We start from the raw sequence: 24,187 nt of genomic DNA, 5'->3' as shown, positions 1-24,187 counted from the left end.
GATATCAAATCAGAGACACGCCGTCTGATAGAAGAAAAAGTTGGCTACGATCTACATACTGTGGGGTCGGGCTCCAAATTCCTCAATAGGACACCCATAGCACAAAAGTTAATAACTAGAATCAACAAATGGGACTTACTCAAACTAAAATGCTACTATTACAGACTACCAAGATTGTGCAGGTAAATTTATTATGTAGAACTCTGTATTTTGATGGGATTTTTAACCAGTTATAGTAAGATTTACTGTGTCTGTTGTATTCTTTAACCTTTAGAAGAGATTTGCTTCTTAGAGCAAAAACATAACAGTGCCATCAGAAGAGGAAATACCAGTGATAGAAGGGGTGCTTAAAGAGGGTTAGATGTGTATAAATGGGGTCTAGTGGATTCTTTTGCCAACAGGAATCATTAGCTAATATAAACAGCTTATTTTTACCAAAATTACCTCATCACTAGTCAAGCTACCAAAGAGAGAACTGTCAAAGTAGTGGTACCAATGTGCTTTTTAAAGGTTAACTTCAGGGTTTGACTGTGTTCCTATTGGTAGGATGACCTTGCCCCATTATTCTAAATCAGAAGCATCTACTTTCTAGAATTTTCTGGGATAGTATTGAAATCTAAAAGGGACAGTAAGTAGGGTGCATTCCTATAGTCCCACCTACTAAGGAGGCAGGAGGATTGCAAGTTCAAGGCCACACTGGACAATTTAACCAGACCCTGTCTCAAAAAATAAAATGAGGTGGAGCTCAGTACTTTAGTTCAGTAAAGTATGGCTTAATTTCAATCTCTTTTCCCTGTCAAGAAGAATAAAAGCTGGGGCTGGAGATGTGGCTCAAGTGGTAACGCTCTCGCCTGGCATGCGCGGGGCGCTGGGTTTGATCCTCAGCACCACATAAAATAAAATAAAGATGTGTCCACTGAAAACTGAAAAATAAATATTAAAAAATATTCTCTCTCTCTCTCTCTCTCTCTCTCTCTCTCTCTCTCTCTCTCAAAAAAAAAAAAAAAAAATTAGAAGAATAAAAGCCACAGCTGGGGATATAGCTCAGTTGGTAGAGTGCTTGCCTTGCATGCACAAGGTCCTGAGTTCAATCCCCAGCACCACAAAAAAAGAAAGAAAGAAAAAGAAAGAAAGAAAGAAAGAAAGAAAGAAAGAAAGAAAGAAAGAAAGAAAGAAAGAAAAAGAGGAAAGCCAAAAAACTGCTGGGTGCCATGGCACATGCCTCTAATCTCAGTGGTTCAGGATGCTGAATCAGGAGGATCGAAAGTTCAAAGCCAGCCTCAGCAAATTAGTGAAGCCCTAAACAACTTAGTGAGAACCTGTCTAAAAAAAGAAAAGAAAAAAAAAAGTATTGAGAAAAGCCAAAAAATAAAAAAATACTTGTCTTTGTTCTTTTAGTACTAGAAGTAGTGTTAGGGTTAGGGTTAGTGCTCAATGGTAAAGCACTTGCCTAGCATGCTTGAGGTTCTAAGTTCAATATCCAGGACTGAGAAAAAAAAATATGGGAGGTATATCATTACATGGATAAAGTTAAATAATAATAGAATAAGTGCATTCCTGTAGCTTCCCAAATGACAATACACATAAAGTGGAATCATTTGTTTACTTACCAAGAACTAAAGAGCCACACATCTTCATGAAATGGGGCTTGTTTTTTTATCTGCAAGCCCAGAGGGAATGGACAAGGGGAAAGCATATCCCTGGGCACCATGTTCCCTTGGGAAATTGGGGTTACTCCTCAGTAACTTATACATGTCCTCTGTGACCTATGCCTTCTATATCCTTCTCTTTCCTAGCCAATTGTATGTATCCATCTCTTTCAAATCTTTTGTTCTCTAAGAGATGGGATGGGCTTCTTAATTGCTTTCAAACACCTATGTCTCTAGTGGTTTGCCTCTAATGTTCTTACCTAGTATTTTCCTCTCACATCATTCCAAATCATACATGAAGTGTTTTCTACAGGTTCAAGTCTGTCATTATCTCATGTATTATAAAAATGATTAAACATCTTTCCAAAATTTACTTTTTCTGCACATGTCCCCCATTTGGACATGTCTGTCAAAACACATTGCACTTTGATAAAACTGGAATGATTCTCATTCAAAAATAGAATAGGACAAATATCTTGCAGTGATTTCAGAAATATATCTAATCATTTTGTTGTTGTTGTTTTGTTCTGTTTTTCTTTTTTTGGCACCAGGGATTGAACCCAGAGGTGCTTACCCACTGAGCCACATCCCCAGCCCTTTTTATATTTTATATAGAGACAGGTTCTTGCTGAGTTGCTTAGGGACTGCTAAGTTGCTGAGGCTGGCTTTGAACTCGTCATCCCCCTGCCTTAGCCTTCTGAGATGCTGGGATCACAGGGATGTGCCACTATGGTGGCACATCCCTGCCTAATATATTTGGTTTTTGAGAATCCATATTTTATTCCACTGTGAAGTTTTTTTTTTTTAATTTTTTTTTAAATATTTAATTATTTATTTATTTGGTGGACACAACATCTTTGTTTGTATGTGGTGCTGAGGATCGAACCCGGGCCGCACACATACCAGGCGAGCGCGCTACCGCTTGAGCCACATCCCCAGCCCCACTGTGAAGTTTTTGATTGGAGTCATTTCTTCAAGTTTGTGTTTTCATCCAATAAGTACTGCACAAGAGAAGCAATTTTCAAAGAAAATGAAAAGTGCCCTAAAAGAGGGAAGAAACCTTTCTGCTAAATGAAATAGCAAAGAGGTCATTAGGAACTTTTATGCAACCTGCTATTAACCTTAACAGCTTTACAATTAAGACTACTAGGTAAGGACTATACCTACTCAGTGTTGTACCTTGGGGAGTATCCAACATGGTTTTAAATGCAAACATTCTGATGTTAACTCTAATTATTGTGCCCAATCCCATTGTTGAATAGAACAAGTGAACAAGTGAACTGACTCCTGGGGATAACAGGTGAATTTTCCCAGGCCCGAAGATATTGATTGAGGCACTGAACAAGAAATTTTACTAAATAGCCCTTTGGTCCAGGAATAAGTCATTCCTTTCTCCTTCTGAGCATTTTCCTCCCAGAATGGAGTTGTTTACCAGTTTACCCTGGTAAATCAGTTTACCCTCTGATTCAGCATGGTCACACACAATAAATGGTTAAGAAGTTACTGTTTCTGCAAGTCTCTGATGCAGTATAACATGTACATATTATTGACCAAAAAGATGATAGATATTAATTTCCTATCTTTCCCATAAGGTCCATAGTTTCTTTCCCCAATCCTTTTTCTCCCCTGTTGCTGGTTACCTTTTTCTCCTCTCCAATTGGTAAGTTCTTTAATCAATTAGAATATCTTTAGGTACTGAGATTTGATCAGTAATCAGCTATATTCTTAAATTCTATTAACTGTATCATGCCTTGTACTTTCTTCTGGCAAAACAACCATATTTATTAACTAGTTCATCATATTAATTCTGGGGATTTATGTCAACTTGGTAACCACTCTGATTCCCATATAGCTTTTTACTCCATTATTGACCAGTAACTTATATTATGCTGTATAATTTATTGGTTGTTTGGGATCTGTCTTCTATTTCTTTAAATATGGATGGATGACACAAATTTATCAAAATAACTTTCAAGTAATTAGCAATTCAATAGAAATTGGTCTTTTATGCTGATGAGCTTACTTTCAAATTATAAACATTTTGAATATATTTTATTTATTATTATTATTATTATTTTTTGGTGTCAAATCATTTTATTGAGAAGGTTGGAGATTAAGGAGTGCAGAAGCACTGAAATTAACGATTAATTCCGACGTCCTCCGCAAGGCCAGACCTTGCCGCTGCCGAAAAGCTTGAATATATTTTAGATTATGCTTTTTTTCTCTTTGGTGGTCCTTAAGCATGCTAGACAAGCACTCTACCGCTGGTCTACATCCCCTGTCCTCAAAGACATACAAATTTAGATGTAAACTGAAATAATTTTCATCCAACCTACCTATATTTAGATGATTTTTTTTAAACATAGGTATGGGAAGCATCTATGAACTTCAGCATGAAACTATTCTAGTCTTGAGTATTCTATGAATGAAACATTTAAGCCTTAAATGTAGAAGTAAAGCAAACATGAAAACTGTTCTGATTAAGTATGAATAGAATATATATTTAAGAATCTACTACTAAGCAGTCAAATTTATTTACTCAAGGGTTTCCTAAGAAATGGATAATACCTAAATTGATAGCACAATTCTCCACAATTACGGAATAGTGCTTGCCCATGGCAAAATAGACACTAGAATATAGTTCTTCCCTATTTTTTTTTTCTTCTTCTGGTTCTAGGGATTGACTAGGGGTGCCTAACCACTGAACTATATCCCCAGCTCTTTTAATTTTTTATTTTGAGACAGAGTCTCACTAAGTTACTTAGGGCCTCACCAAGTTGCTTAGGCTGGCCTCAAACTTGGAATCCTCCTACATCCACCTCCCAAGTCACTGGAATTATAGGTGTGTGCCATCACCTGAAGCTTCTTCCGAAAACTGCTGGGCACTGTATTCTACCTGGGTCATGCCATCAAATTAAAGAAAGATGATTTCAACAGCAATAATAATAAACTGAAGTCTACAATGTCCTAGGCTCTAGTTATGTTCATGTATATTATTAGACTTTGATGTAAACCTAAATCTTTGCAGCATTTAGTCTGTTTTTCAAATTTTCATTCATGTCTCAGAGTCCATTGAGATTATAGTTTCTCAGCTATATTCCAAAGTTGGGAAAAATGATTAAACTATGAGCAAAATTTGAAGCAATCATTACATCTAACACTTACTGGGTTGCAACACTAGGTGATGATATATACATTGATTTGTGTATTAAGGGAGAAAGCTATGGAATCAATTCCCCAGATTTAAATTCTGGCTTTACCACCTACCAGCTATATCTCTATTACTATTATCTATGAAATGGGAATGTTAGTGCTATAACACTTACCTTAGAGAGGGTTTGGAAGACTAAATAATTTAACATGTGCAAAGCATTGGGTAGAAGTAAGTGCTTAAGAAGTTTTAGTTGTTGCTTTCATTATACTAAACATTAAAAAATTGGGGCTGGGGTTGTGGCTCAGTGGTAGAGTGCTTGCCTAGCATGTATGAGGCATCCTCAGCATCACATAAAAATAAATAAATAAAGGTATTGTGTCTATATACAACTAAAAATATTTAAAAAAAAAAACACTAAAAAATTCTCTAGCAATTTCATCTTTATCAAGGAAGAATGAATGTGGATACCAAGAATTATGAGTTAATATGCAACCAATCTACACAGTTCAATAGTAGAAAAGAAAGTATTATATAACTTTTTGCACACAATACTTTCTACCAAACATTTTACTTCTGGCCATTTAAAAATAATAAGAATGGGAAACCCTTTACTTCCCACACAGAAAATATGTAAATTTTTAGATACTTGCAATGCCTTGCAGTCAAGTATTCAATAAATATTTATTCATTTAATAAATGAATAAATAAATAAATGCATAGTTATAGCCAAGACTACAAAGAGAATTTGTTTATTTATATATTATTTAGAGAGGTTAAGTTGGCCTCGAACTCCTGGACTCAAGTGACTCTCCTACCTCAGCCTCCAGAGGCTTAGGATGGCTCTGACAATATAATTTACAACCAACAATGTATGAATTATATAAACTGAGCATTTTAGAGAGCATGTAATCATAATCATTGCTTTTACAACTGGATAAAAATCATCTGTGCAATTGGTGACTACAGATTACTCAACAGGAGTTCTTCATTGTTTCTGGAGGACAAATTAAAATCAGTGTCTTACCAATGTAGGATTAATAACATTTGCTTTTATGAAGGATTTAGACAAATGTGCAAATATAATTTTAAAAAAAAAATAACTCATTGGGCTAAGAAGAAAAATTTAAAAAGGGTCATTACTAAAGGACTATTTTTCTTTGGCCTGGTTTATGAGAACTAATTGTCCCAATAGTCCAAGATATGTTCATGTGGAAGGCAGAAAAATGGCTCCCAAAGATGTAATGTCTTAATCCCCTGAACTTGATGTTCTACATGGCAAGGGGGATTTTATAGATATGAGTAAATTAAGGATCTTTGAATAGGGAGATGAGCCTGGATTATCCAGGTGGGCTGTAAATAATCAGAAGGATCCTTATAAGATCGAAGCAGGAAGACCAGAGTCAAATGGAGATTGGAAGATTCTACACTGCTGGCTTTGAAGATGGAGAAAAGGACCATAAGCCAAGGAATATGGGTAACTTCTAGAAGCTGGAAAAAAACAAGGGCAGGAGGACTGCAGGTTCAAGACCAGCCTCAGCAACTTAAAGCAAGACCCTGTCTCAAAAAATAAAAAGGCTGGTAATATAGTACAAAAAAAAAAAAAAGTGTAATGTGCCTTGAGATTCTTAGCTGAAATACCAAGCTATGTTGCTTACTCTGTGCATTTTAATAATTCTATTTTCCTTAATTTTGGAAGAGTGAGACAATGTGTTGGGCATGGTGGCACACACCTGTAATCTGACAATTCAGGAGGCTGAGGCAGGCAGATCACAGGTTCAAGGTCAGCCTAGTAATTTAGTGAGATTGTAAGGAACATAATAAGACCCTATCTCAAAATAAAAAATAAAAAGTTCTGGAGACTTAGTTCAGTGGTAAAATCATTTGGATCTGGGTTCAATCCCCAGTACCAAATATCCCCTAGCCCCCCCAAAAAACCCTAAAACAAAACCCCTAGCATGCTTCAACACTATAATGATTTTGATACAATAATATGTATTTTAATGAGAATAGTTGTATTAATGGATGCAATCCAGAAATTAAATATGGACAACTTAGTATATTGTGGAAGCTTTTTGCTTTTGTTGTGTTGACATCTGCTTTTATTTCAAAATAAGAAGTTAGTATATATGGTATAATAATTTTGTCTCTGTCCCTGTTTCCTGATACAAGTTCCCTGAATGTTGAGCTGATAGGAGTATCATTTGTTCTAATATTTGGTCTTTGTCCTCAGAGTTCCTGAAAGAGAGCTCCTAAATCCCTTGAAATATCCTAGGTGGTGGGAGCATCTTTTTTCCTAATGAAGCAACTCTTCATGGGTCCCTAGAAGCTTCAGGGTGGAGACTGGTCACCAGAAAGACTAAGTCTGGATTAGAAACTAAAACTATAAATCGCAGATCCCCAACCTCCAGGGAGAGGAAGGGGGCTGGAAATTGAGTTAAAAATCAATCTTTTGTATGTGACAAAACTTTCATAAAAACTTCCGTTGGGGTTCGGAGAGCTTTCAGGGTAGGGTGGTAGGAGGGTGGTGTGTCCACAGAGGGCATGGAAGCTTTGTGTCCCATATTCCCAAGCCCTCCACCAATGCTTTGCTCTGATTTTCTTATTTAGCTGTTCCTGTCATATCCCTTGTAATAAACTAGTGAATGTAAGTAAAAAATTCTCCTGAGTTCTGTGTACTATTTTAGCAAATTGTCAAACTGGAAGTTGTGAGAACATATCCTGGCTTTGTAATCAAGTCAGACAGAAATATGGGTAACCTGGGGACCTTATACTTGTGACTGGCCTCTTAAGTGAAATCAGTCTTGTGGGGCTGAGCCCTTAAACCCACAGAGTCTGATGGTGACTCTGGATGGTTAATGTCAGAATTGGACTGAATTATAGGACACTCAGTATGTCAGGGAGTTGGGAGAATTGGTTAACGTGAGAAAAAACACTCCACAGTTTAGTGTCAGAAATTATTGTTATCATCTTTTAATTTTTAATTTATTTGTATTTTTTGGTACTGAGAATTGAACCCAGGGGCACTTTACTACTGTGCTTCATCCCCAGTCTATTTTATTTATTTAAGGTACCAAGGATTGAACTCAGGGGCATTCAACCACTAAGTGACATCCCCAGCCCAATTTTGTATTTTATTAGAGACGGGGTCTCACTGAGTTGATTAGTGCCTCGTCATTGCTGAGGTTGGCTTTGAACTCTCAGTTCTCCTGTTTCAGCCTCCCCATCTGCTGGGATTATAGGCATGTGTCACCATGCCCGGCCCCAGACAGGTCTTGATAAATTCCTTAGGGCCTTGCTAAGTTACTGAGGCTAGCCCCAAACTTGTGATTCTCCTACCTCAGTCTCCCCAGTCACTGAGATTACAGGTATGTGCTATCACACCTGGCTATTTTTGTTATTATTAATTATTATTATTTGTGATATGGTGATTGAACTCAGGAGCACTTTACCACTGAGCTATATCCCCAGCCCCTTTTATATTTTATTTATTTATTTTAGTTGTAGATGTACACAATACTTTTATTTATTTTTATGTGGTGCTAAGGATTGAACCCAGTGCCTCACACATGCCAGGCAAGCACTCTACTAATGAGCTACAAACCCAGTCCCTTATATTTTATTTTGACACATGGTCTTGCTGTGTTGAGTCACTGGGATTATAGGTGTGTGCCATCTCACCAGGCAGTGTCAGAAGTTTTGTGAGGAAAAGCAGCTCAGCATGTAAAACCATAAATACATAGAATCCTTTCACAGTGCTTAAATGAATTAACGTTTTTTAAGTTTTGTGAATTTAAAAAGAGAAGCAAAAAGAACCCAGTGAAAATCACATTATTACAACAGTTTGATTCAGAGAAAACAGAAAACTTTCTCCATTTATTTATTTGCAGCTTGAACACTACCACTGATCTACAACTCTTTTTTTTTTTTTTTTTTAATATTTATTTTTTTAGTTTTTGGCCGACACAACAACATCTTTGTTTGTATGTGGTGCTGAGGATTGAACCCAGGCCGCACGCATTCCAGGCGAGCGCGCTACCGCTTGAGCCACATCCCCAGCCCCTGATCTACAGCTCTTTTATTTTTTATTTTGACAAAGTATAGCTACATTCCCCAGGCTGATCTTGAACTTAAGATCCTCCTGCCTTAACCTCTCAAGTAGCTGGGATTACAGGACTGCATCACCACCCTGGGCTAGAAACTCCCTTTTAATGGGGGGGCCGGGGAAGACAAATGGTTTGCATAGAGTTTACATGGGCTTTCTAAGAATGTTATTGTAAGTCTGTATTTCCCCACAATTTAATTTAATTTACTTATTTATTTTTAAGATGGGGTCTCACTGTTTTCCAGGCTATTCTTGAATTCCTGGACTACATGCATGTGCCATCATGCCTGGCTCTGCAATTTTTTCTTTAGATACATTTCAGATAGAGACACATGATATAGGGATTGAATGATAATTTATGCCATCATCAATGACTACTACATGAAGTACAAAGAGTTTACTATGATAAAATTTAATTAACATAATTATTTTCTTGTTCCTCAATAGAGACAAAATGGCTACCATCTAGTTCAAGTTTAGCCTAATGGTCTCCTGAGGTTGATGTTAACATCATTCTGGACAGGGCAACAGGAAGCATCTGTGTATCCTACCATGAATGGAGATGATTCATTCTTTCCCCATTCAAGTATAAATTCGTTGGTATTAAATTACCTAATTGCTATTTATATATTTAAATGTTTAGACATACTGCAATAACTTCTCAGTAAGCTTAAATGATTTAAACCATGGAAATACTTAATTTTTCCCAATTGGTCAACATCGATTCTTTTCTTTTTTTTTTTTTTTCCTCCATGGTTTAAAGGATACTTGTCATATGAAAGCTATTCTTACAAAATCTTTTGTTCTCATGTTCTACAACCATCTATGGTGACAGCAAAACTCAGGGAACAATGTCAGTCAATTGACAGTTCCCAAAGAGCAGATGGCATAAATGATCATGCCCTACAAAATGGAGAAGGGGAATACACAAAAGATATTTGCTCAAAGATGCTAAAGTTTCCATACAAAAGGCTATAATGGTAACCATTTTTAAATCTCTTGTATATTTGCAGGTCATTCTCTTACATCCTATCTTTTATTTTTGACCTGAGAGACTCATGTAGAAATAACTTAAGAGGGGCTGGGATTGTGGCTCAGTGGTAGAGCACTCGCCTTGCACATGGGAGACCCTGGGTTTGATCCTCAGCATCACATAAAAATATATGAATAAAATAAAGGTATTGTGTCCAACTACAGCTAAAAAATAAATATTAAAAAAAACTTAAGAGTATGTATTTATGTTAGGTATTTTTAGCAATGAGGAGTATACAAATAAATATGCTAACAGAAAAGTAGAATACGTAACACTGCTTTCAGATTTTTAAACTGTACTATAAAATGACCAATTGGAAAATAATGTTTAAACGTTACTAAAATGATTAGAATTGCACACATATTTTGTTAGCCATTATGGACTTTTATTTATTTACACATCATATAGGAACCTTGTATATGCCAGGTAAGTCTTTTGCCAATGAGCTATAGATGAACTTTTTTAGTGAAATTAATAGAAAGTCTACACTTACTCTCTCAGAGCTCTTCTCATTTAACCTATCTTAAAAAAGGGATTATACTTTTTAAGAATTCAAAATCTCAAATACTATCATTAATTCAAAAAAATTTCTGATGCATACTTTGTGCTCAACATGTAAAACCATAAATACATAAAATCCTGTTTCTGATGCTAAGTGAATAAAATAGACAAAAACAAAAGTTCTAGCCCTCCTGGAACATCTATCTCTTTAAGAAATATTATTATTATTATTATTATTTTGTGTGGTACAGGGGATTGAACCCAGGGATGCTCTACCACTGAGCTACAAGTTGCTCAGTTGGCCTGGAACTTGCAATCCTCTAGCCTCAGCTTTCCAAGTCACTGGGATTATAGGTATGCACCACAGCACCCAGTAGAAGCTTGTATTTTTAAAGCAGGTCATGAGACTAGGGTTGTAGCTCAGTGGTAGGGCATATGGTTGGCATGTGTTTAATCTCTGGCACCAAAATCACAACAAATAAATAAATAAATATAAAATTAGGATCTATATAAGAATAAAACATCCCTAAAACAATAATTGTTTCCTTTCTTGTCTGACTTCATCCATGTGAGGGCAGGAGCTGTATTTTTCACCAATATCCTACTACTTGTACACTGTAGATGATTTATAGGTACTTCTTGAATATTTGAACAGCAGAAAATCCTTAAAGTAAGTAAAAATTATGGTTCTTTGTTGCATGTTATATCTGTTTGAACTTTTCTGCTTGGCTTTCAAAGTCCTCTTTTTTAATATTTATTTTTTAGGTGTAGTTGGACACAATGTCTTTATTTATTTATTTTTATGTGGTGCTGAGGATCGAACCCAGGGCCTCGCATGTGTTAGGTGAGTGCTCTACTGATGAGGCACAACCTCAGCCCCTCAAAATCCTCTTAACTGGGCCCTACCCTACTTTGTCTACTACATTTCCCAGTACACACCTATTCCACTGTGGAGAATACCTGCTCACTCCTGCTTTGGATCATGCCATTTCCTCTATCCAACATCAATAAAAATTCTCTCCATTTTAACAAACTGATCTCTGGTCTTCCATGTATCTGGACTATGTTAGGGATTTTGGGGTATCTGATTTAATGCATACAGGAGTGAATGAGGCCCAGAGTTCTGGGAGCACCCCACTGTACTCAGTTCCTGAATTGGGCCTAAAGCCCAGTTTAGTAGCGCCTAGCCTTCTCCAGCAGTCCAAGGAGCCCTTCTCTCCTCACCCTCGCTGTGGCCAGGAACCCTTGCTTATTTTGTTCATTCTTCCTGGTTCTTCTCTTTGCAACTAGATTATAAATTCCCTGAGCACAACTGTGTAGTACCCAATAAATATTTCACCACTGAAGACTGCATGCACTAGGTCTATAATCTCAGTGGCAGGATTAGGAGTTCAAAGCCAGCCTCAGCAAAGCCATAAACATCTCAGTGATACCCTGTGTCTAAATAAAATACAAAAAAAGGGCAAGGGTTATGTTTCAGTGGTTAAGTGGCCCTGAGTTCAATCTCCACTACCAAAAAAAACCCAAAAAAACAAAAAAACACGCATGGTTTGATCTGAGCCTTTCATTTATTTATTTAGATACTGTGGATTTAATCCAGGTACACTGTGCCACTAAGTCATTTTAAAATTTTTAAATATTACCAGTCATTTTTTATTTTGAAATAGTTCTCCCGAAGTTGCTCAGACTGGCCTCAAACTTGTGATCCTCCTGCCTTAGCCTCCAGGGTCCCTGGGATTACAGGTGTACACCACCAAGTCAACTGTTAAAAAGTTAACCTTTGAGTTCTTCAATAGTGAGGCTGGTGCAAGATGGCTGTGGCATGTTGGAACATGAAGGGCCTGGTAGCAGTAATAACTGGAGTAGCCTCCGGTCTTGGTCTGGCCATTGCAGAATGACTGATGAAGCACAGGACTACTGCTGTGCTTCTGGACATGCCTGACTCAGGTGGTGATGCCCAAACCAAGAAGTTAGGAAAGAGACGCATGTGTGCCCCAATCGATATGACCTCTAAGAAGGATGTTCAATCAGCCCTGACTCTAGCAAAGGAGAAGTTTGGCTGTGTGGATGTGGCTGTCCACTGTGCAGGTATTGCAATGGCCAATAAGACATAAAACTTAAAGACATACAACTTAAAGAAGAACCAGGCCCATTCCTTGGAGGAGTTCCAGTAGGTTTTCAATGTGAAGCTTATGGGTACCTTCAATGATCCACCTGGTTGCTGGTGAGATGAGCGAGAATGAACCAGACCAGGGAGATCAATGTGGGGTTATCATCAACACTGCCAATGTGGCTGCCTTTGAGGGCTAGGCAGGACAAGCTGCATATTTTGCTTCCAAAGGGGGCATAGTTGGCATGACATTGCCCATTGCTTGGGATCTGGCTCCAATAGGCATCTGGGTTATGGCCATTGCTCCAGGTCAGGTCTGTTTGGCACCCCATTGCTGACTAGGCTTCCAGAGAAGGTGTCCAACTTCCTGGCCAGTCAGGTACCCTTCCTCAGCCAACTGGGTGACCCTGCTGAGTACGCTCACCTGGTCCAGACCATAATCAAGAACCCGTTCCTCAAAGGAGAGGTCATCTGGATGGATGGGGCTCTGCATGCAGCCTTGAAGGGTGACGGCAGGGAAAACGAAGGCTCCTGTGCCTCACCTCCCCCTGGGGTACTACTAACTTTGCCTACCAGTCACCCTCTGTGCCTAATAAACTATTTCATTATAAAAATTATTTTATTTATTTATTTATTTATTTATATTTGCCTTACAGATTTATTTATTATTAGTTGTTCAAAACATTACAAAGCTCTTGACATATCATATTTCATACATTTGATTCAAGTGGGTTATGAACTCCCATTTTTACCCCGTATACAGATTGCAGAATCACATGGGTTACACATCCATGTTTTTACATACTGCCATACTAGTGTCTGTTGTATTCTGCTGCCTTTCTTATCCTCTACTATCCCCCCATATTATAAAAATTTTTTAAAAAATTAACCTTTGAAACAAATTCCATCTTTGACAATTTAAAAAATAAGCTCTATATGGTCAGAATTTGCTATGTGAAAACTCTTTCAAAAGAAATACTTCTCTTGAGATTCAAAAGTTGTCTTTCACTTATAGGTAAACAATTTAATGTTCAGTTGGTCTACGTCCTTCACTGACTTTAATCACAACCCCCTTCAGTTTCTTTTTTCATGCACAGAAGTCCTAGTATTTCCAGATTTTCTTTCATTCTTTTGACCACACAATGGTTCTATATAGATCTTCTCTGGCTCCTTTGTGTCTCTGAGGTAGAGTGACCTAAATTGCATAGACAAGCTTTATTTTGATGAGCTACCCTAGCCAGGGTCACATATTCTAGCCAGCTAATTTCCCACAGACATGTTTAGCTTGGCTAGTAGTTGTTAAAAAATAAAGAAGAAAAAAAATTTAAATTTTATTTTGGTACAAGGACTTAACCCAGGGGTGCTTTACCACTGAGCCACATTCCTCGGCCCTATTTTTTTTATTATTATTATTATTTTGAGACAGGGTCTTCCTAAGTTGCTGGTGCTGACTGGAACTTGCAATCCTCCCATCTTAGCTTCCTCAGTCACTGGAATTATAGGCACATACCACTGCACCCAGCTAAGAAACAATATTTTTAACCCAGTGGTCTCAAGTTCTTCTCAGGTTCTACCATTCCTTTAGACTTACACCAGGCCAATTTCCTAGACTGTAAAGTCAAGGAGACCAGAGACTGCCTGTATTGTTCACTATTAAATACTGAAGCTGCTACAAATTTCATCCTTATGTAGAAGCAGCTTTTTAACTTTTTGTCCCAACCCTGAATGAAAATATACCTGGGCCTGATGGTGCACATTTTTTATGCCAGCAACTCAAGAAATGGAGGCAGGAGGGTCACAAGTTCAAGGGTTGTCTGAAAATAAAAAATAAAAAGGACTGGGTATATGACTCAGTGATAAAGCATCCCTGGGTTCCACCTCAGTGTATACACAAAGGCACGTATTCTGTGTTAACACTTCAATTACAATGACTTTGGATATTTTCTATCATTCTCCTTTCCTTTCTTGTGGAGGTATGTGTATGTAGTACAAGAGATTGAACCCAGGGCACTCTACCACCAAGCTACATACCCAGCCTTTTTTATGTTGAGATAGGGTCTAAGTTGCCCAGGATGGCTTCAAACTTTTGACCTTTCTGCCTCAACCTCCAGAGTAGTTGGAATTATAATGATGCACCACTATATCCAACTCTCCCAAATTTTATCTTTTTTTTTTTTATTATACCAGGTATTGAACCCAAGGGTGCTTAACCACTGAGTCATATCCCCAGCCCTTTTTTATATTTTTATTTAGAGATAGGGTCTTGCTGAGTTGCTAAGTGCCTTGCTAACTTGTTGAGGCTGGCTTTGAACTCGTGATCCTCCTAACTCAGCCTCCAGAGTTGTTAGGATTACAGGCATTCACCACTGAGCTGGCTATCATTCTTCTTCATAATCTGCTAAACTGATGCTTAAATTCCCACATTTTCTAACATCTATGGCAGAATTAAGGTAAGATCTCTTGCCACAGTATTACCTAGTACCCCTGAATAAGAACCCTGTTTGTTTGTTTGTTTGGTTACAGCCAGGTGCTAGGGAAATGCCTAGCAGTGTCTGGTACCTGGAAGAATGAACAAATGCTTGTAGTTTTATGTTGACTGAGTCTGTTCTTATGTGAAAATAAAAGTTCAATTACATATATCCATATATTTTTAATTTCTATTTTTTTAAGTGCTGGGAAACACTCAGAGCCTGGACTTCATGCATGCTAGGCAAGTACCTGAACTACTTCCCCAGCCCTCAATCATATTTAAAATTATTCTTAAAAACTAAACTTTAATATACTGAAGAGCATTAACTTTAATCAAAAGGAAAAATCACACAAGTAGTAAATATGTAATAGGATTCTAATTAACTATATAATTCCTTTTAAATACTTTAGAAACTGATCCAAGACCCAGGTGAGGCAGTGGATGCCTATAATCCCATTACTTAGGAGGCTGAGGCTGAAGGATCACAAGTTTAAGGCCAGACTCAGCAATTAACTGAGACTCAGTCTCAAAATAAAAAATAAAAAGGGCTGGGGATGATGTAGTTCATTGGTAGAGCACTCCAGGAGTTCAATTTCAAGTACTTAAAATTTTTTTTTGATTTTACAGTTAGCTACCCGACTTTTCTCAGTTTTCAAATTAAAATCTACTTTGATCTACTTTCTATGAATTCAGTGGAGAGAAAATAAATAGAAATTGACAGTTATGGAGTAGCTGTTATGAATGAGCTAGTATATCATATAGGGTCCTAAAATCACCTTATTCAAACAGTCTGTGTTAAGAATGAGGGCATTGAGGTTTGAGAGGCCAGGGAGCCTGCCCCAGTTTTCAAGTAAATATTAGCCCTGGGATTCAGGGTTTCTGATCTACACCTACACTAATACTAAATGTGCATTTTAAAACAATAAATGAATAGCTGCCCTATAACACAACTGAAAATATTAGACAAGTATAAAACTTTTACTGTTCCCTTTGTGGTACCACTTTTTTTTAAAGATATTTCATAATTCTTTTATGCCTTATTGTCAGATGTCTTTCATTTTCAATATTTAGGATATTGAGATTTAAATGCATTTCTCTGTACAGAATGGTTAACGAAAGGAGTTAAGTGGTCATAATATTCTTCTTTTGTGTATTCTGTATGTACTTCCTGTACCCCTTATATTTTCAGACTTTGAAGGGCACCAAAATCACAGCTAAACTTAAATTTTTTGTTGCAGACTATAAATTATCTGGGTATTTAAAAAAAATATATGGAAAAAAATCAGTAAACAGTTTCTGTTTCAATGCATATATTTGGTATGCTAGAATCTTAGTTATCTCCCTTCATCTTTCCTTCTGTTGAATTTGGCTTATGACCATGGTAAGTCCACTGTCTAGGTAATGTTTAAAAACAAAACAAAACAAAAACAAAAGGATACCTCCTGACCTTGAGCAGTACTAACTGTAGGTGTTTGCTGGCAAACAACCAAAAAGAGCAGCTGCTCTTTCCTTAGTACTTGCTGTGTGCTGGAGACCCTGCCTAGTGCCTTTATATCCATTACTGCCATCTAGTCCTCAGAACACCCCAATGAGGTAGGTAGTACTATTATCTCCATTTTTACCAATCAGGAAAGTGAGAGGTTAAGAAGCTTACAAAGAGTCAAACAGCACAAAAATGCTGGAGCTATATTTCTAAACTTGATGACTTTGACCTCAGAGATTAAGCTCTTAACCACCACAGCCCCTTACCTATGTGGAAAACAGAAACAAAAACAAACAAACAAACAAACAAAATCTGGAAAACAATGTAGGACACTAAAGTAAGAATTTGTACACTTGGGTTGGCATCAGAAGGCTTCAGGGACAAGGTTTTAAGCAAAGCATCAAAGCAGAATGGAATTTGAGTTGGCAGAGCTGAGAACAGAGAACATCAAAACAAGAAAAGAAGCATCAAAACAAGAAAAGAAGCATCAAAACAAAAGTGGCCATGGCTTCCTGTATGAGGCAAAAAGAACACCACCTAATAGAGGGATCAGGTTGAGTAGTTTCTTTTCTTTTTTTGGTACCAGGGATAGAGACCAGGGGTGCTTAATCACTGAGCCACATTCAACCCCCTTTCCCCTTTTAAAATTTTATTTTGAAAGCTGGGCAGGGTGGTGCACGCCTGTAATCTCAGTGGCTCCGGAGGCTGAGACTGGAGAATCTCTTCAAAGCCAGCCTCAGCTAAAGCAAGGCACTAAGCAACTCAGTGAGACCCTGTCTCTAAATAAAATACAAAATAGGGCTGGGGATGTGGCTCAGTGTTTTTTTTTTAAATTATTATTATTATTTTTTTTTTTATTTTGAGAGACTATTGCTTACAGGCTCCCTAATTTGCTGAGGCTGGCTTTGAACCCATGATCCTCCTACCTCAGCCTCCTGTGCTGCTGGGATTATAGGTATGTGCTATCACACCCAGCTAGGTTGAGTAGTTTCTAGTGGAATCTTATCTGCTGTCATCACCACATTTCTTTCTCTTTCTGGTTTTAAGAATGAAACAGGGGTTGGGGTTGTGGCTCAGTGATAGAGTGCTTGCCTGGCATGTGTGAGTCACTGGATTTGATTCTTAACACCATATGTAATTAAAATAAAGGTCCATCAGCAACTAAGATTATATATATTTTAAACAAAATGCAAATACCAATGTTATATGGCACCCGGTTATGCAAAAACCAGAAATTCCAATGTATACAAAAGTAAACAGTAAGATTTTCAATTACGGGGCTGGGGATATGGCTCAAGCGGTAGCGCGCTCGCCTGGCATGCGTGCGGCCCGGGTTCGATCCTCAGCACCACATACAAAGATGTTGTGTCCGCCAAAAACTAAAAAATAAATATTAAAAAATTCTCTCTTTCTCTTAAAAAAAAAAAAAAAAAAAAAAAAAGGATTTTCAATTACTACCACTGCCTTTAAAAACTTTATGTCTTTGATTATCTTCCCTGGGTTTAAATCAAGCTATTTGGACCATGTTGATAGTTACTCCTTATTTTATTGTTATGAGGAGTAACTTACTTCCCTATTCTTACTAGTGAGTTCTGGTTGTCTTTAAGGACATGGGAAAGATGTTACAGCACAGGAAGTTCAAACTTATTAGTGGGCTATGATCCAGAAAATCACTGTAAATTAGTTGTTTGGAACCTGGAATTTATTTTCCCATGGAAATAGTGGTTATATTCCCAGAGGGTCCACAAAAGCTTACTTAACTAAGAATGAAGTAGAAATGAACACTGTCACCTTTGTGCTAACCTCTGCCTATTATCCCGAAGTCTCTATGGATTTCTCTCCTTATTACAATGTTTAACCACCACTTTGGGAACAGCTTTTTTCATTACAAATTATAGAAAATGTTGACGGTCACTTGTAATTCTATCCAAATCCAATCTTTTAATTGTTCTTTGGGGGTGTTTCTTTTTACCACCCAATACTTAAAACAGGACTTCTGTTGGAGAGTTATTTTCCTTTTTCTAATATCAAGGAGTCAGTATAATGGCCAAAGAGTGCCTATAGCCTAGGCTATAGTGTCACGTTCTCTGCTATAGCTTGATAAGCACTGCCATCAGAGGCCTAGAAGATATATTCTTGACTTTGTGGAGTTTTAAAACAAACAACCTCCCTAACACTCTTCCCCAGCTTTCTTGGCTTTTGACATGTAATCATATGATAGTTTCTAGGTCTTATTCGTCCTGAGTTTGGTGGTATAATTTAAGAGACTACCTGAATAACGTTCATGCACATTTTGATTATAGTTGAATTGTTACTACTGAAATTTCATTCTCAAATAATCTAAAGCTATGATCTAAATGTCTGCCAAATATATAACTTATCTCAGGAATACTTTCTTTCATGTTATAGTAACCACAATAAAACAAAAATATCTTTGTTTTAGATGGAAACATTACCAAGAAATGTTTCCAAAACAGAAATGCTTTAAAAAAATTGTGTATGGCCACAATAATAGTGTGGCATTGCAAATTTTTAGGTCACGTACACATCCCACTACTACCTCCTTACTTCTGGGGTATTGCCATGTTGCCCAGACTGGAGTGCAGTGGCTACTCACAGGCATAAGCCCACTAGTGCCCAGCACATGCAAACCTACTGGTGTCCCTGTTCCTAGGAGGTTACCATATTGATGCTGAACCTAGTAAGGACACCCAATTGGCTTTGATATAGCACACTACATCCTTGAACTTCTGGGCTCAAGCGACCCTCAACTTCCTCAGTAGCCACCACACCCAGCTCCTTGGAATTTTACTTGCCAGGAATTCTTGGTATTATTTTAAAGTCTGCCTGCGTTGGGAAAAAACACCTTTAACATTAGGGAAGATTCTTATCATCACAACTACCCTCCAAAAAAACCCACCAAATTTACCTAACCATGTCATCAGTTTTTTTTTTTTTTTAAGCCCATGTGATTCTGTCAGCAAACATTTGTCAACAAAATCATGGCTTTATTGTGTAAAGACAAATTCTACTATATTAAACGTACATACATCTTTTGCTTTAAATCCTCACAATCTATGAATGAGACCTTTTAAGGATATAGGTGGTATTTTTCTTAATAACTTCACTGTAACAGCCATAATATGGTGGTCAATTTTTATAAAACTAAAATCATTAATATAGAAGGTAGATTGATTAGATTCTGATAGTAAAAATATTAAGGTAAGAGAGCCCACACCTGTACTAGCTAATCTCAGCAACTGGGAAGGTTGGGGCAGGAGGATGGCAAGTTCCAGGCCAGACTCAGCAATTTAGCAAAACCTTGTCTCAAAAATAAAAATGGCTAGCGTGGTAGAGCACACTTGGGTTCAATATCCAGTTTAAAAACAAAAACTGGGGCTGGGACTGAGGCTCAGTGGTAGAGTGCTTGCCTAGCATGGGCGGAACCCGGGTTCGGTCCTCAGCACCACATAAAAATAAAGGCATTGTGTTGTGTCCATCTACACCTAAAAAAATAAATATTTAAAAAAAATAAAAACAAAAACTAAGGCAAGTGTAGTCCTATTTCAACTAAAGACCAAACAGCTACTTATGAAATCAAGGCATGATAGAATAAATTAGCTAGTGCTTTACACCAACTGATACTGCTCATTTTCAGGATCTGGAAGAAATTTTTTCTTAATAACGATGCATTTCTTTTTGACAACAGGTATTGAACCCAGGAGTGCTTTACCACTGAGCTACATACATCCCCAGTTCATTTACTATTTTTTTTTTTAAAGGGGGGGAGGGAATTTTTAATATTTATTTATTTTTAAGTTTTCGGCTAACACAACATCTTTGTTTGTATGTGGTGCTGAGGATCGAACCCGGGCCGCGCGCATGCCAGGCGAGCACGCTACTGCTTGAGCCACATCCCCAGCCCCATTTACTATTATTATTATTATTTAAATTTTAAGACAGGATCTTGCTAAATTGCCCATGCTGGCTTAGAACTTGCCCTGCCTCAGCCTCCATAGTTGCTGGGACTATAGGTGTGGTGTATGCTACTGCACCTGGCTCACAGTGCATTTCACTGACAAATATTAACCTTTTTGCATTCTTCAAAACAATTGATAGATTTAGGCACTACACTTCAGGAAGGTGAAATAAGCTACTAGTTAACTAATGAATGAAAGAGGGCTCCAGTAGCAGGTGACTAAAATTGTTTTTGGCAAAGCACAGTGGTCAGGAACCTAGGATTTCTAGACCCATGGCATTTTAGTAGGCACCTTGGAAACTACAGGGCAGAACCTAGAATTTTATTGAGCCAAGAAATTTCACACTCTGACAAATTAGACAACTATCCTGTCTTAAAAAAATAAAAGGAAAAAAATAGCATAAAACTTTTTGGAGCTCCTGTGGGAATTAAATGAGAATACATACATAAAGGTATCTAGCAGGGTTGGAATTGTAACTCAGTTGATGTACAGCGCTCACCTAGCACAGAGCTTGATCCTCAGCACCACATAAAAATAAATAAATAAAATTAAGGTATCGTGTCCATCTACAATTAAAACTACTTTTTAAAAAAGTATCTAGCAGGGCTGGGGATGTGGCTCAAGCGGAAGCATGCTCGCCTGGCATGCGTGCGGCCCGGGTTCGATCCTCAGCACCACATACAAACAAAGATGTTGTGTCTGCCAAGAACTAAAAAATAAATATTAAAATTCTCTCTCTCTCTCTTTAAAAAAAAAACAAAACAAACAAAAAAAAAAAAACAAAACTATCTAGTAAAGTTACCAATGTGAGCCAGCAGGGTGGTGACAGGCAGGTATTTGACTAATTCAAGCTACTAAGGAGGTTGAAGTGGGAGGATCACTTGAGCCCAGGTGTTGGCAACAGAGCAAGACCCCTTTTCAAAAGTTAGCCAAATTTGAGTAGTGAGAATTTTGCTGGAGGAAAAAAAGACAGCATTCTTTTTTTTTAGCACTTTTGCTTCTAAGAATTGAGGGTGCCTGAAATGAGTTAACAACGGAAACAGGTGACCAAATTCACCAATATTGCAAATTCAGTGGGATTCTTCTTAGTTGAGCAGCAATCCCCCAAATTTTGACTAGTTGGCTAGGATGATGAATAAATAGTTTATACCCATGTACAAGTCAACCTTTATAAAGAGAAAGCACTGAAATCCTGTGATTATACAAGTACAGTATTAGCCTGATAGACATCATGCAAGCACATGTCTCTTGGGTGACAAAAGGGATTGCATAAAAAGATACAGCCAGCTTAAGGCAAACAAATACATCTGAATTTCTTGAAACACTGAAAACATCATCTATAAAGTTATATCATATATAAGGAAAAACAAGCTTTTAGCAAACATGGTTTTCAAGTTCACTAGAGGTCTAAGTAAAGGGAAATAGTTTCCTTGCAATGACCACTGTGTTTATCTCCAAATGTTAAAAACAAATAAGTAAAGCAAAGTTCACAACTGAGGCTTCAAAGATGTTAAGAACCAGTTAAGTTGGCAGTGGCTCTGGAGGCAGAGGCAGGAGGACCCAAAGTTCCAAACCAGTCTCAGCAATTTAGCAAGGCCCTATCTCAAAATAAAAAATAAAAAGGGCTGGGGATGTGGCTCAGTGGTAAAGCACCCTGGTTTCAATCCCCAGTACAATAAACAACTAACTAAATAAATAAACCAGTTAATTTTACTTACTTTTTTTTTTTCCCTATTAAAGAGGGAGGCAAAAACCACAAAAATAATTCGGAATATTCAGGTATTATATTCAAATTTAGATAATAAAGATGGGGTTCAGCAAGGCAGAGTGAATACCTGATATGTGCATTAACTGAACTCACCTTAAAGTTATATAACAATTTCTGAATTTGGGAGCTCAAAAAATAGACATTTTTATGTGGAGTCATAAGTTACTTACTACTGATCCAAGGCACTAATACTACAAATTCATTCCCATGAGGTTAGCCAACATGTGTTAGAAAAAATATCTTTTAGTACAAAATTCCATTCCTCATTCCCTGTAGAACATACATAAAGACAGTCTGGTCATTTTCTACCATTCTTCTCTCTCTTCAAAAAATGGAAAAAGTCTGTATAATTCATTTTTCTCCAATAAAAATTCTCTTGGAACTGATGCAAATAGGCAATGCCCTTCTATCACTTTTGCACTACCTCAATATTGTTTATTTTTCATCCTATTAACCTACCATGCTTTGTTTATTAAAAAAAAAAAAAAACAACAACAGCTTCATGACATTCGTTGTAATATGTGAAAACTCATTCATACAGACCGGCAACACAGTTAAAGTTCTGAACTAACATTTCAACTTTAACAAAAATAACAGATTTGTCAATTCTGTGATACAGGATGCAGACAGCAACACATGTAATACAAAGACCTAAACTTTAAGGACTCTAGATAGATAAAAACGAAATGACCACCTATCAATCTTAATAATTTTCCTTAAGAAACCTAAAGCTGAGTTTAAAAATCTATTTCCAGGTTTACAGTATTCTTCCTTCATGGGCAGACCACAACAGAATTAGGATTATTTCCAGAAACATGGTCAGTTATACACTGGGGTTGGATTTAAACCTCCAGTGATGTCTGCTTTTATTTGCACTGTGAAAAATAAATAGCTGTATTATGCCTTTCTGGACAGTCAATAGGTTTTATTTACATTGCTTTGCAAGGAGGAGACAAAAGACATCTCTTTACAATTGTCTTACAGCAATCTCAGTTTAGAATACGTAATACAGACATATGTGTATGTTTATATATGAAAACACAAACATTTATATATAGAGTAACAAAAATAAATAGACAAAATAACTATGAAGTCTCTTGAAGTACAGATTTATAAACTGTCCACCAGCCACAGAACTTAAACCTGTAATGGACAAAAATCATTACTGACTTTAAAAAAAAAAATACGACTTTCACTAACATGGAAAAAAATTAAGATAGAAAAGAGAAAACAATAATCACCGGAAAACGTGTGTCTTGTAAAGATTTCTTCCCATCAGAAGATGCAGAAACATTTTCCCCCCTGGAGCAAATGCACACGTTTCTCATGAACCCTCAGTTTCTTCCCTGCTTTCTCCCTCAGGCGCTGGTGTCGACGGCCGGTGTGGACTTTTTTCCAGAGGTGAGAAGTAGAAATGTGTACTTTATCAGGGAGCGAGTGCACTTTTCCCCCTGGCCCCCCTTTGCTCTGCCTCCAAGATGGTAGGAAAGTTGTCGTTTCGGAGGGCAGAGGAGCCACTCTCTGGTGTTATGTCCTCGCAGTGCCTGTAGTGGTGCTGTAGGAGGCTGCTGCCTCTTCTTGTGCAGCCCCGGCAGCCCTGCCTTCTTGGCTGGAGAGTATATTCAGGGATTTCCCCTTAATAATCACCGACCCTGGGAGCACTTTTTACTTTCCAAAATAAAAATATGATCCTCACCCCTCTTGCTTGACAGGGAAAGGCTCTCACTGAAGCCCAGGGGGGAGCAATAGCAGCGGCAGCCGAGCTTCCTAGTCCATTGCCAGCGCCTCTCACTCTGATCTGTCAGCCCAGCCGAGGGAAAAGGGGGGAAGGAGGAAGGAAAAAAAAAAAAAAAAAAAAAAAGCAGCTGAAAGGTAAGCAGAGGCGGCCCCAGGCCCGGCCCACATCCCCGGGCTCCCGTAGGGCGGCGGGCTGGGCC

The 24,187-nt window shown here is 37.6% G+C and overlaps 1 protein-coding gene, 1 long non-coding RNA gene and 1 pseudogene across 4 annotated transcripts in view; 2 read left to right on the top strand and 1 right to left on the bottom strand.

Moving 5' to 3' along the window:
* The first annotated feature begins 12,250 nt into the window (after positions 1–12,250).
* On the top strand, positions 12,251–15,120 carry LOC107138370 (annotated as a pseudogene).
* An 8,038-nt stretch (positions 15,121–23,158) lies between these two features.
* On the bottom strand, positions 23,159–23,632 carry LOC107138465. The gene is made up of 2 exons (XR_001502999.2): positions 23,492–23,632; positions 23,159–23,393 (listed from the first exon to the last, which is right to left on the bottom strand). It is a non-coding gene; the product is annotated as an uncharacterized LOC107138465 (long non-coding RNA).
* Ino80d (INO80 complex subunit D) overlaps positions 23,583–24,187 on the top strand; it is a 64,944-nt gene continuing 64,339 nt past the window's right edge. For all 3 annotated transcript variants that reach the window (XM_048808393.1, XM_048808392.1, XM_048808391.1), the window contains exon 1: positions 23,583–24,122. The gene's annotated coding sequence lies outside the window, so the exon portion shown is untranslated. The remainder of the gene's footprint in view (positions 24,123–24,187) is intronic.

The sequence above is a fragment of the Marmota marmota genome, unplaced genomic scaffold (genome assembly GCF_001458135.2).
Source record: "Marmota marmota marmota unplaced genomic scaffold, marMar, whole genome shotgun sequence".
In the NCBI taxonomy this organism is placed as follows: Eukaryota; Metazoa; Chordata; class Mammalia; order Rodentia; family Sciuridae; genus Marmota; species Marmota marmota.
The sequence above is the reverse complement of the archived record's forward strand: the minus strand, read 5'-3'. Positions and strand labels throughout refer to the sequence as shown.